This window comes from Hemitrygon akajei, chromosome 20 (genome assembly GCF_048418815.1).
Source record: "Hemitrygon akajei chromosome 20, sHemAka1.3, whole genome shotgun sequence".
NCBI lineage: Eukaryota > Metazoa > Chordata > Chondrichthyes > Myliobatiformes > Dasyatidae > Hemitrygon > Hemitrygon akajei.
In genome coordinates this window covers 45492177-45506638 of record NC_133143.1, presented here as the reverse complement: position 1 = coordinate 45506638, position 14462 = coordinate 45492177, and the positions used below count along the sequence as shown (strand labels likewise).

At 40.3% G+C, this 14462-nt stretch overlaps 1 long non-coding RNA gene across 1 annotated transcript in view; it reads left to right on the top strand.

The window, feature by feature from the left end:
• The window catches only part of LOC140713977 (uncharacterized), an 85706-nt gene extending 78541 nt beyond the window's left edge, over window positions 1–7165 (top strand). The window contains exons 2-5 of the long non-coding RNA XR_012095793.1: window positions 4920–5066; window positions 5371–5558; window positions 6501–6697; window positions 6809–7165. This is a non-coding gene — a long non-coding RNA (uncharacterized lncRNA). The remainder of the gene's footprint in view (window positions 1–4919; window positions 5067–5370; window positions 5559–6500; window positions 6698–6808) is intronic.
• Window positions 7166–14462: the final 7297 nt, after the last annotated feature.

Here is a 14462-nt window from a genome sequence, read left to right as displayed (position 1 = left end):
GCAGTGTACTTTGTGTTTATCTTCAATTTCTCACGTGCTTCAGTTGAAAGTTCCCACCTGCTTCAAAGAGCAACAATCATATCAGTGCCCAAGAAGAGCAGGGTGAGTTGGCTCAACATTTATTGCCCAGTAGCACTCACATCTGTGAGGAAGTGTTTTGAGAACTTGGCCACGGCTAGAATCAAATCTTGCCAAAGCAAGAACCTGGACATGCTGCATTTTACCTCCAAACCACAACAAGGTTACAGTCCTTTGGAAGGATTGTGTGGCTAAGCACAGCTCAATCATGATCTATAAATTTGCTGACAACACAGCTATTGGCAGAATTTCAAATGGTGACAAGAAGGTGTACAGGATTGCAACAGATCAACTGGTTGAGTAGCGTCACAACAACAATCTTACATTCAATGTCAGCACGAACAAAAATTTGATTATGGACTTCAGGAAGGAGAGGTTGAGGAAACACACACCAGTACTCAAGGGATCATAAGTGGAATATGTGAGAATTTTAAGTTCCTGTGTTGCTGAAGTTTATCCTGGGCCTGACATATTAATGCAATTACAAAGAAGGCATGACAGTGGCTATATTTATTAGAATTTTGAGGAGAATTGGTATGTCACTGAAGACATTTACAAAGTTCTGCAGATGTTCTATGGACAACATTCTAACTGGTTGCATCACCATCATGGGCACTAGCCTCCCCAACATGGAGGACAGCTTGAAAAGGTAATGGCTCAAAAAGGCAGCATCCATCATGAAAGACTCCCATCACTCAGACCATGCCCTCTTCCCTTTGCTACCATCAAGTAGGAGGTACAGGAGCCTGAAGGCACACACTTAACATTTCAGGAACAGCTTCTTCCCCTTCACCAACAAATGGACAATGAACCCTTGAACACTACCACAGTACTTTCCCCTTTCTTTTTGGTCTACTTAATTTATTTTTATATGCTTGTATATAGTTCTTATTGTAATTTGTTTTTTACTACTATGTATTTGCAATGTACTGCTGCTGCAAAACAATACATTTCACAACATATGCCAGTGATATTAAACCTGATTCTGATTCTGACTAAATTTTGTCACTTACCATATTTAATTATCAATAATTGTGAATATTGGTGTGCTCAGAGAATCAGAACGCACACCACTAATTGTGATTATCTGGTTTACTGTCTTCAAAAGCTTTTAGACCTCCCATGTGAATTATTTAGTCTCAGCAAAGGTGTTTGAACCTTCAGAGGTGTCTGGTCAGTTACAGTGTGCTTGTACTGTAAATAGGTCCTTCAATAGAACCATTTATCAAATGCAAAATATTGAAGTAAACAATGTCATGCAGTGATTGAAACTATATTAAATCATTGGCTCTTACCTTTATTCTTAAGAGTATAAAAGATTGATGAAATATGAGTTTGTAAGGTTCTGCTGAGTCTCCAAGAAATGTCTTCTTGTGGTAATGAAAAATGATATTCATATATACCACTTTCTGCAGTAAGTCAGTTCATGGTCACAGTAGTGTCAGGACAACAACCCTCCCCTTGAAGTCAGGAAAGCAAAAGAGCTCATCATCAAATTTAGGCTAGCAAGGAGGAGTACACATCTGTCTATGTCAATGGTACTGCGATGGAGGTGGCTGTGAGCTTCAGGTTGCAAGGTTTCAATATCACCAACAATTTGTCCTTGTTCAGCCATGTGGGTGTTATGGCCATGAAAGCACTCCTACATGTCTCCTTCCTTAGAAGAACAAGGAAAATCAGCATGCCTACAATGACTATCATTAATTTTTGCAGATTCACCATAGAGTGCATCCTATCTATATGCACGCTGGCTGGTGGCATAATGGCATCAGCGCTGGACTCCGGAGCGAAAGCTCCCGAGTTCGAATCCAAGTCGGGCCACCCCCGAGCACGCTTTCCATCCGTGCCGGGTTGAGCGTCGAGCTAGCCACTCGGCCTCGGAAAAAAAAACCAAGGGTCGAGTCAGGAACGTTCACATCGTGACCCAATTAATCAGAAAGGAAACAAATCTTGACACCACATGCCAAACAAGAATAGCTGACTGTCTGGTGCGACACACAAAAAAAATCTATATGCATCACAGCTGTTGTGGTAATGGCTCTGCCCAAGATGGTAAGAAATCATAGAGTGTTTAAACCAAGCTAGTCCATCACAGTCCATCAGTCCCTCTCCACTCTTTTACTCTAGCTCCCATCCCTCTTCCTGTCCAGTCCTGATGAAGTACTCCGTTCATCATAATTTTCAGTCTAAGATTGTGCTGGTGAAGCTCAGCTACTGCTTGCTGGTGGCAAATAAGATAAAGAAAACATCTAAATACTTTATGAAGCACACTTTTTCTGGCAAACGATCACTGTAAACAATAGCCTGTAACTTCCCCATTGGAGTTGAGCTTTTGAACTGCCTGTGTGACTGGTATTTTTACAGCGTGATGCTGCAGGACGGTTACAGCCAAGTGTGTAAAAGCCAAAACACAGTGGCAGGGCCTGGGCCAGAGAGCCCGAAATGAGCCAATCTATGGCCATTGCTGGAGCAGACTTTGAGGCAATTTGTGAGGCGGGGCAGAGTCATGAGGAAGGATCTGAAGTTGGATCGATTTAAGTGGCGAGATGAATTGGAAAGGTTGGATATGTGCCAAATCAAGGCGGCAGGGCTCAAGCCCAAGAGCGTATTCAAGAGGCAGGCCCACATCCAAAAGCAAGGGTTGATCTGAGGTTTGGACGATTTAAGCACTGTGCCAGATTGAAAAGGTCAGGGTGAAGGGGCGGGAGGCAAGGGACAGTCTGGTACAGCTCGCTGCTCTGAGAAGTTTACTCGCCTTTGGACTGAGTTTCAGTGCTCTGCTCTGCGGTTTATTTGTCTCTGTACTGAACTGAGGATGTGTCCTGCCATTGAAGTATGCCTGGCTGTGAACTCACTTTCATGATCTTCAGTTCTGAATTCTATTTGCTTACTTTTATTGTTTGCACAATTTGTTTTTATTTTCTCTGTACATTTGGTGTTCAATGATTCTCATTTGCTTTAACGGGTTCTATTAGGTTTCCTTGTTTTGTGGCTGCCTGTGAGGAGAGGAATTTCAAGCGTATAAAATATTCATACTTTGATAATAAATGTACTTCGAACTTCGGACCTTTTATTCTGTCTCGCTCCCCCCTTCCTTTCCAGTCTTGATGAAGGATCTCAGTCCAAAATGTCAGCTTGTTACTCCTATCCATAGATGCTGCCTGATCTGCTGAGTTCCTTCAGCGTTTTGTGTGTGTTACTGATGAAGGGTCTCAGCCCAAACTGTCACCTGTTTTGCTTCCCTCTCGAGATACTACCTGACCTGCAAGTGGCATTGTCACCCAGTGAGAAAGTACAGTAAATCCAGCTGCACTGTAGCAATTGGACAAGGAGGCGTCTGATGACCATGACTGTGCAAGGATAATATCATGCAATGAAGATGCAAACCACCACAGAGAGATACCTCTATTGAATATGGACTTGATTCTGTACACTAGTAGTTCCTTGACAGTTGAGAAGGGAGTTAAAATGACTGAATAGGATGCTGCTTCTGAAACTGAAGTGCTGACATCAGGAATTATGGCTCCTGTTAACTCTGCATATCGGGCGGAACTGAAGGCCCTGAATGAGGCCTGTAAGATGGCTGGCGGACAATCAGTTAATATCTACACAGATACTTGATATGCTTTTGGTGTTGTTCATTAGAAATTATGGAGGCCAAGAGGAATTGCAATGGCCAGTTGGCATAAGAACTAATGGATGTATGAACTTGCCATCAAAATTGTGTCTATTAAAATGTAAAAGCTCCTTCTAAAGGAATGCTTTGTGAAGCCATGAAAATGTATTTGCAGATGAAGCAGCACATGTCAGCGCATGAAGAAACAAAAAAAAAGAGGTAGAAGAAATACAAGGAATACATGAGGTGAGCCCAACAACTAAAATTACAGAAAGAAATCTGAGTTCTACCAGAGACAAGCACACAGGATATTCAAGAAAAACAAGCTAATTGCTCTAACAAAGAAAAGTGGTTCTGGATGGAGAATGGTGAGAAATTAATCTGCGATGGAGTATGAAGATATGGCACTAATCCCAGACTGGTAACTCCAACCAAGTTGTGTTCTTATCTGGCACAAGGGATACAGCCCTGGGATACATTGGAGTGGAAAATACATGCAATAGATTTTGTTGAAGGTGGTGGAATCCAAAGTTCAGGGCCAAAACTCAATAAACATTAGAAATACACGTGATATGCCAGAAAACTAATACTGCAACAGCAGAAAAGCTACCACATTCAGTGCTCCAATCATACCCAAATCATTTTGCACTAACAAGCGAATTGCATTACTTTCCATGGATAAAAATATCCTTCACCAAGATTACCAAGTGCCAAGGATACTCGGATGATACTGGTCCTAGTGGTCATGTTTTTGAGATGGGTGAGAGGTATTCCATCAAGGAAAGCCACTGCCCACACACAACAAAAGCTCTGATTAATGACTGCATTCCTAGATGGAAAACACCATGCCACATTGACTCGGACCAACGGACACACTTCACTTAAAGTGTTTGTCAAGAATTATGTTGACTGATGAATATGGAATGATCCTTCCATTATCCACATCATCCAGAGTTATCAGGACAAGTTGATTGAATGACTGAGCAACAACTAATTAAGTGTCAGAAAGAGGGTGTACCATGGCCTGTAGCCCTTCTCATGGTCTTATGTAGCATCAGAGCAACTCTAAACATAAAATAAATTAAGCCTATTGGAGGTGGTGGCAGAGCAACCAAGCCATGTCACTACCTGGAAATATTGATCTTAGAGAAGCTGATATACATATTATGTGTGTATATTGCATTGTATGAAACTAACTCAAGGTGTTCAATCTTCTTCTCAAAAGGTTTCTATCTGCTTGGAGTGACCCAAAATAAGGAGGACGCATCCTGATTCCGGATGAGTGGGCCCTGAAAAAGAAACCTTTTAAGGAGCCATTGGATTCACATGGGAAGGACTTTACCAAATTCTGTTGATAACCTATTTATCAAAAGTAAGTAAGTACACAATAACCATTACAGTGGGAAACAAGCACTAACCTCTGACTCTATGCCTACTCTGCTGGGGTATAGTAAGTAAATCACAAAGAAGAAGCCAAGCAGAGTTATCTATTGGCATGTTGTTTACTCTGTTTATTGCTGTTGTGGTATTTCTACCAATCTTTATTTAAGAATGTTGATGCAGCTTGAGAAAGTGTAAGCAATACCTCTGCTGGTGTCTTGCAGCAAGTAACAACAGAAATGTTGCAATGCATAAAATGGTTCATCAAAATCATATGATAGTATATTATTTCCTAGGTGTTAAGGGGAGAACATGTACAGTCATAGGCAAGGAGTGTTGTATTTACACACTGAAAAGTCTGAAGACATAGACACAAGAGATTCTACAGACAAAATGGTGGAGGAATTCAGTAGGCCAGAGAGCATCCAAGGAAGAGAATAAACAGTTGGCATTTCATGCCAGGACCTTTCATCTGGACTGAAAGGTAAGGGGGAAGAAGCATAATAAGGTGGGAGTTGGGGAAGTAGTACAGGCTGACAAGTGATAGGTGAAGCCAATGAAGGTGAGGCCGGCTGGCTGGATGGGGAGAGAGAAGTGAGAAGCTGGGAGGTGATAGGTGGAGAAGGTAAAGATAGATTGATAGATACTCTTGATAGATAGATACGGCTGAAGAAGAACAAATCTCAAAGGAGAAGGGAGAGAAGGTCTTGTAGCTTTTAGTTTTTGGTCTTGTTTTGTCTGCTGGATTTGGAGCTCCATTCCGGAGAACGTGCTAAGATGGTAGCACGATATTAATACACAGCAGCTTCTCCGGACTCTGGATTGGGGATTGCCAAACGTTATGTGGTTTTTCTGGTGTAGTCTGTTTTGTCATGGGCTTTTGTGATATCATTCTAGAGGAACGTTGTCTCATTTTTTAACTGCATTGTATTTGTGGTTTCTAAATGACAATAAACTGAATCTGAATTGGAACCTGAATGGGCCGTAGGAGGAAAGGAAGAAGGAAGAACACCAGAGGGATGCGATGGTCAGGTGAGGAGAAGGGAGAAGGTAAGAGTAAACTAAAGTATATCAAATCATGAGTGCAATGCATTTGATCAATGTGCACAGTCTTTCCCCTAGGGTTGTGGAATCAAAAATAAGAGGACATATGGTTAGGGTGAGGGGAGAAAGGTTTATAGGAAGCTGAGGGCCAACTTTTTCACCTAGAGAATGGTCAATATATGGAAGGAACTACCAGTGGAATTGGTGGAGAGAGATATATTCCTCAATACTTAAAAGATACTTGTCAAGGTACATGGATAGGAAAGGTTTAGAAGGATATGGGCCCAATGCAGGCAAATATGACTAGTTCAGAAGGGAATATTGGTTGGTATGGATTATTTGGGTGAAGGAAGTCTGTTTCTGTGCTGTTATGTCTCCATAGGACTGGAAGAGCTTGCAGAGAAGAGAGGATGAGCATAGAAAATTTGCTGGAGAACATTAAAAATAACGTACAGGAAAGGTCATCAAGGGCAAGAATGATGGGTAAATAGGGATGGGTTTGGGAGACCAGAATAAGAAGGCCAGTTATAACGAAGTTGAACAACACATATCCAGATGGAACAGAAACATAGATAAAAGGTTAGTACCAAACAAAATGATGGTGCGTTGGGGGAGGTGGATGCTTGCTGAATGTTCTACAGGTTATCATATTAGTAGGACGGAAGTTCATCTGTGTTTTATTCATTCCAGAGTTATGAATGCATCATTCTACACTGAGGCATCAGCCAAAAGTCATGGACCTACTGCTCAGGAATAACAACCTAACCTATTGCACTCACTGTATGACTGCAACTCCAGAATCAGCCGTGTATCTAATTATATACAACTAACAGCTTTGTAAGAGGTTATATTCGTTTTGCTCTCACAAACCTTCTTTATAGATCTATTCATATTAAGAACTGAATGTGGCAGGTCATTGGTGAGTTTATTTGTTTCTGGCCCTGTTACAATTGCTTTCAGAATCTGTATTACAAAATAACACAAAGATGAAAATTGTAAAATTACATTTTTTAACAAAGACTTGGTTTTAAATACAATACTGACATAAAAGTCAAATCTGAATAAAAAATGTTGAGTTGTAACAAAAGAAATGGTTATTATTCTGGATGTATCTCATAGCTACAAATAATGAAATTTCAAATTATATCAATTTGGCAGGTATGCATCATCCGTATACAGGTTTTTTGTGCTCTGAAGGTATTAATGGAGCTTGAGTTTTGTCAGTGCAGAAAGACAAATTATCACAAATACATGGTGTAGCAAGTACAGCCTGTTTTCCTTCCAAAACAAATCAACAAACTGAAGTATGAATGCAAATCATCAGCAATTTAGAGGAATTATGGTCTTGCGAAAAGCAAAAAAGTGATAAATAGGAGTAAAAGAAATGTGTCAAAAATAACAACAAGCTCAATATACTGGAGGGACCTGGCAGGTCAGGCAGCATCTATGGAGGGAATTGAATGTTTCTGGTCAAGATATTCAATCAGGATCTAAAAGGAAGCAGGCAGAAGCCAGGATAAAAAGGGAGGGGGGATGTGAGAGGCACAAGCTGGCAGGTGATAGGTAATCTAGTTGAACGGGAAGATAGGTGGGTGGGGGAAGGATATGAAGGAGAATGATGTGAGGAGGTAGAAGATAATGGGTGAAACAGGCAAATGGTTGAAGAAGAAGGAAGCTGACAGGAGAGGACAATAAACCATAGATTAAAGGAGAGAATTATGTCAAAAATAATCTGTATCTGGAAGATACAGAGAAATAAAACAAATATGTTAAATAATGAATTAAGATGTCAAATTAATGCAATGTACTTGGATGATGTACATCACAAAAATGTGATTAAGATTCAGCATATTCACCTAAAAATTGTCGATCTTTTGCAAAGGTTAGATACTTTGGAAATGAGAGAAAACTAAGTGGTGCAGTAGGTGGCACTGGTGTCAGAGTTGTCTTACAGCTCCTGTCCAGGAATGGATGAGAACCACTATCAAATGTAACATAAGATGCCTTTTCCTGTGAGCTGCCCCTGCTTTACCCAAATTTATTCACCAAAGGTGAACAGCACAGCTCTGAGCAAACAGCAGCCACATCATGAAAGAATTTAGTTATCTATTATCCCTTTTACATTTTAGAATTCATTCCTTTTCAGCAGTCCTTTCAGCAGACCTTCTAAATCTAGTTACATTATCGGACTGTTTCTGTTATTTTTAGGTGGTTGTTAACCCCTGAAATAAATGGGTTACTTACTGTATTAAAAGAGTACCCACAGAGTCAGGTTAAGTGTGAAACTAGTCTTCTAACAACTGCAGGTTAAAGTGGCTAAATTCAGGGTTTTAGTGTACACAAAATGTGAATAATGTGTGAGGTTATGACACCCATAGAGGCTTTAACATTTGGAGAATCATCAATGGTCGGCAACTTGAACAATAGGTCATACATTTCGTGGCCACTTTATTAGGTACCTCCTGTAACTAATAAAGTGGCCACTGAGTGTATGTTCATGGTTTTCTGCTCCTGCAGTCTATCCACTTCAGGTTTCAATGTGTTGTGCATTCTGAGGTGCTCTTCTGCACATGACTGTTATAAGACATGGCTATTTGAGTTACTGTCATCGTCCTATCAGCTTGAACCAGTCTGGACATTGTCCTCTGACCTCTTTTACTAACAAGGGGTTTTCACACACAGAACTCCTTTTCTTTTTCTTTTTTTTTGGTACCATTTTCTGTAAACTCTAGAGAATGTTGCGTGTGAAAATCCCTTGAGAACAGCAGTTCTTGGGGTAATCAAAGCACCCTGTCTGGTACCAACAATCATTCCACAGTCAAAGTTACTTGCTTCATAATTCTTCCCCATTCTGAATTTTAGTCTGGACAACTAAACCTCTTGATGGTGTCTACAAGCTTTTACACATTGAGTTGCTGCATCATGATTGGGTGATTAGATAGTTGCATCATTAAGCATATGCACAGTGCACCTAATCAAGAACCTTTGAGTGTATATCATCAGTAGGGTTTCTTTTAATCAGCTTCCTTATATCATGTCCATCCAAATTTCAAGCTCACTGTCACCTTCAACAATATCTGACTCCCTGCATTTTTCAGCATTCCAAAAAGGCTATTTATTCTATGTCTCCCTCAGCCATTTCCAACAACCACTCACCTTCTCATTGCAGCTTCCCAGGAAAAGGCACAAGATGTAGCTCCTTTTGCTTATTCCTTCCCACAATTCAGACCGTCCCTCCACGTGAATCATTCTAATGCTTCCAGAACTCATCCACTATAAAGGGGAAACCAAAAGCAGATTGGAACTCTCTTCTGCAGAAAATATCTGTTCAGTTTGCAAGAGATCCTGTATTCCCAGTCACCTGTCACTTTAATTCTCCATCTCACTCTTGCTCTGATTTTATGTACTGTATGTTCTACCTGTACCTTACCAATTTTGGAGATGGCAGCATTACATCTTCAGTTTAGCTATGTGTTAACCATCAGGAGTCATAAATGAATTCAAGAATTTCAGATAACAATCCTTTTCAGCTTGACTCCAGTCTAATGCAAGGCCATCCACCTGTAACATGAACTCAGTTCCTTGTTCTCCTATCTTAACAGCTGAGTAGTTTCATCATTCATGACCCTTTCAGAATTTCATCAACTCTGTGCTCTTCACTCTATACTTCCAAAGCTTCTTCAGCCTTTCTTTCTGTAACTACCCATATTTATCTATTAACTGGATGGCACTAAAAACATTTTGTCAGCTGGTTAATTTTCATTTCCATCTCCTCGTTGACATTCTCTTCTGCCATATGTAACTGAAAACACACTTGCTTTGTTTCTCTCTTGCTGGTGCTGCGTGATCTTCTGACCATCTCCAGCATTTTCTTTTCTTTAAATTTCAGAATTCCAGCTTTTGTAATTTTTATTCAGTTTCCAAGTTCTTGGGTTCTATGGGAACCAATGCAGGGTTTCCTATGTTCCTTACTGATAGGATACAGAACTGGGCTGAGAAGGTGCAGATAGTGTTCAGTCAGGAAAAATTTAAAGTGATACACTTTGGAAAGTCAAACTGGAAGGCAGAATAAAGGGATAATGGCAGGATTCTTAATAGTGTGGAGGAACAGAGGGATCTTGGATGTGAATCTATAAACCACATCGATAGATTCCTCAAAGCTGCACCACAGGTTGACAGGTTTGTTAAGACAGTATATGGTGTGTTCATTATTATGGGGATTGAATTCAAGAGCTATGAGATAATGATGCTGTTCTATAAATTTCCGGTTAGACTACGCTTGGAGCACTGTGGTCAGTTCTGTTACCCTTATTAAAGGAAGGATTTGGAAGCTTTGGAGAGGGTGCGGAAGAGATTTACTAGAATGCTGCCTGGATTAGACTGAATGTCTTATGAGAATAGGCTGAGCAATATGGGGCTTTTCTCTTTGAAAAGAAGGAGGATGAGAGGTGACTTGATAGAGGTGTATATGATAATAAGATGCATAAATACAGAGGACAATCAAATACTTCTTTCCTGGGTGGAAATAGTTAATATGAGGGAGTACAATTTCAAGGAGTGTGGATAGATGTATAGGGAGGAAATCAGAGGTAGTTTTTCTGTTACATAGAGATTGGTAGGTGCTTGGAACACATTGCCGTGTAGTGGTAGACACATATACAGTAGAGACATTCAGGAAACCCTTAGGTAGGCACTTGGATGAAAGAGAAATGGAGGGCTATGTGGGAGGGAAGGGTTAGTTAGACCTTGGAGCAGATTAAAGGGTTGCACAACACAGTGGGCCAAAGGGCCTGTACTATACTGTACTCCACTGGATATGTTCTCAATTAAATTTCCGAACCTTGTGACAAACTATTGCATTTGACGAGATTCCTGTCAACAAGTAGCTTCTTTGAAAAACAGCATTTGTTCTATTTTGTAGTCAATGTACCTTTGAAATAAAAAGCTTGTGGAGCTATGGAGGGGAAAAAGGTACAAAAGGTAAAAATAAATGTATTAAAAATACTTTGAACTTTGAATATAAAAGTGGTGGCATTATGTTGCAGTTTTACTGAATACTTGTGACAGTTCACTTTGAGTATTGAGTGTTGTTCTGGTCACCACAATATTCAAAGTGTGTGATTACAGTGGAGAGACTGCAGAAGAGTTTCAACAGGGTGTTGTCTGGATTAGAGGACCTTATTTATGGGGAGAGTTTGGATAGGCTGGGTTTGTTCCCCTGGAGAAAATGAGATCAAGGGGAGACTCGACAGAAATAAATAAAATATTAGAGACGTAGATAGAGAAGATAGACACAATGTTTTTTTTTCCATGGTGGAAATATCAAATAACTAAGACCGTACCTCTAAGGTCAGAAATAATCACTAGAAGAGGCAGTAGAGTTAGGCACAATCACCATGTTTAAGACTGTATTGTGGTGGGAAGTTAAATAGGCAAAGCACAAAAGGGTATAAACTTGGTGTGAACTGATGGGATTACTACAGATGGCAAAAAGGTTGGCATGGATGGGTGGACTGAAGGGTCCATTTCTTGTTGTACAAATTTATGATTTTATAACTTATGATTTTATAGTTGTATAGGAGGGAAGGATTATATTGACCTTGGAAAAGATTAAAAGTTTGGTACAATATGATGGGCCAAAAGGCCTGTACTGTGCTGTAATGTTCTATGTTCTATAGATCTGTACAGAAGGGTTAACAGAAGCACTGAAATAAATCCTGCATTAGGTGTCACATAGTGTACTGGCATGTTCTGTTCCCAACAATTTGGCTGCACACTGTAGACAGATACTGGCAATAGAAAAGTAAGAACTTTGATACATTCCAATGTGGAAAGACTGAGGGAAAACTGAGAGGCTGCGAATCAGAAGCACCACGTAGCTTAAACTGTCAAAGTTGAACCAATAAACCTGTACTGAAAAAGAAACTAGTGGAAGTACTCTGTATCAGAGCTTCTTTCCACGATTAGCTCTTATTTGATTTCCAGCATCCACAACATTTCATACAGTTATTGCTAACTCCTCAGACATCCTCACACTGCTCCTTCACAATATTAATCCTCCCAAAAGCCAATTTCCTTTCCTTCCTCTATCATCATGATATAACTACACCTAGAAAGTTTAGGATATGTCAGAATATAGGCTAAACTGGAATGAAGCAAAGTGCAGGAATGTAAAAAGCTGCAGAAAGTAATGGACTTGGCCTAATACATCAGGGGCACATTCCTCCCTGCCATTGTTTGTATCTAGAGGAGAACCTAACTCAAGAAGGCAATGCCCATCATCAGAGATCCCCAAAATCAGAACCATGCCATTTTCTTACTGTAGTTATCAGTCAGGAAGTTGGAGGTCCCACACCATCAGATTCAAGAACAGCTATTTCACTTTAATCATTCAGTCTTGAACCTACTGGCACAACAACCCTAATCACTACAATTTAGCAACACTCTGACCACTATGATCAATTTGCATTAAAATGGACATTTTTGGTTCTAATAATAACTTTTCCTGTAAAAGTTGTTTATATGTATGTTTTTCTTGTGAACACTTTATCTGATGCCATGTGTTTGTGATGCTGCTGCTGAAAGTAAGCTTGACTTTGACTTTGAATACCATTCAGGGAGAGTTGCTTGAAAGCTGGTGGTGCCTTGAAAGGTGATAAAGGTGGATGTTAAAAATAACATATTCAAAGAAGATCAAGGAATTTTCATCCATATTTATCCCACAACTAGGGTGATTAAATCAGATTTAATGGTCATCATCAGACCTTTAAGGGATTACCTGTGTGAAGATTCATGCCACATATCCTTGCAAATATAAATGCCCTTCAAAAGTCCTAATGAACAGAAAAGCTTTTGTCATATTCAGTGGTTGCAAAAATTGGAAATGCAGGTTCTTTATTTCTCTCTGGCAAGAGAAATGCAAGCTACTGAAATAAAATTACAGAAATCTCTGAGGGCAAACCCGTTTCTATGCAACCACAGTTAAACAAATCTGCTTCTCTGTAGCAAATGCGAAAAATACTAGGTATTCACCCTATTGCTATTCAGTTTCACCACTTTTGTATGTGCATTTTTCCTATAACTCATTCTCTTTTGTGCAATCCCATAATGGCTTCAACCTGGCTAGTCAAAGGCTGGTGTCATTCTAATGAGGACACTGGGGATCTTTGTGCCTGTCTGCATCCTGGTGGATGCATCTTGGCTTCTGCAGGTAACATCTGAACAAGGGGATTTGAATGAGCACAAGTATCCAAAAACACTATTGCATCAGTCCTTTTCTGGCAAGAATCTGGAAGCTGATGTGCAGGTCAGAGGGAAGAAAAAAGAAGCAGTGATAGCTGACTGGACAGAGGCATCTACAGATTCTTCATTGCTGTTCGTGGTGGTGGTGTGAAGGGTGGGAGTTATGAAACAAGTGACAGTATATACAAAGTACAGAGCTTTACTTATTTGACTGTAATACAGATTTTTGTTCGATATGGTGACTCATCTCTCCTCTACATCTAAACTCTTCTTTTTCCAACTTCTGTTTCTCTATTCAACAAACTTACTGATACCATAATTTCCATTTCTGGAATGGAAAGCATGGATCTAGTCTGTTATTCATGTAACATTAGTAAAAAGCTCATCATCCTCCCCAATGATTGTCACCTTGTCATCAAGGAGAGGCTTATGAGTTCCTGACATTCCGAGCACTATATCGTCCGGGGTTGAGCCTCCTGACTTTTAGTTCCTGGTAGGATCACCCATAACTTCAACATCAACAGTGAGTTTTCAGACATGGGGCAGTCCAACCAAGACCCCAAAAGCAGAGCTGGTGGAAGATGATGACACATCACAAGGGCAGTGAAGACGTAGAAAGGCTGTAGCAGTCAAGGGTCCCCAGTTGATTTGCACTCCAAGCCACTGGACCCTGACCCCAATCTGTCAACAACTATGTGATGACTGCCCGTGAATTAGCCTCCTCATTTAAACAAATTCATGCACACATATTCACTATTAAAGGAATCCACGCTCATATCCTGTAAGTGTATCCCAGAGCAGTCTCTGCAGCTACCTGATGCTGTCACTTTTGAGAACATCAGACGTGACTGAAGTGATCACACTGCATTATCATTATCATTCAATTGTCTGCAACAGTAACCATTTGGAATTATACATCACCTGTTATATATCCAGTTACATCAAACTGAGCAGCTTAAAGATGTGCAACACACACAAAAATTGCTGGTGGAACGCAGCAGGCCAGGCAGCATCTATGGGAAGAAGCACTGTTGACGTTTCAGGCCAAGACCCTTCGTCAGGACTAACTGAAAGGAAAGATCTGACCAAGGGTCTCGGCCCG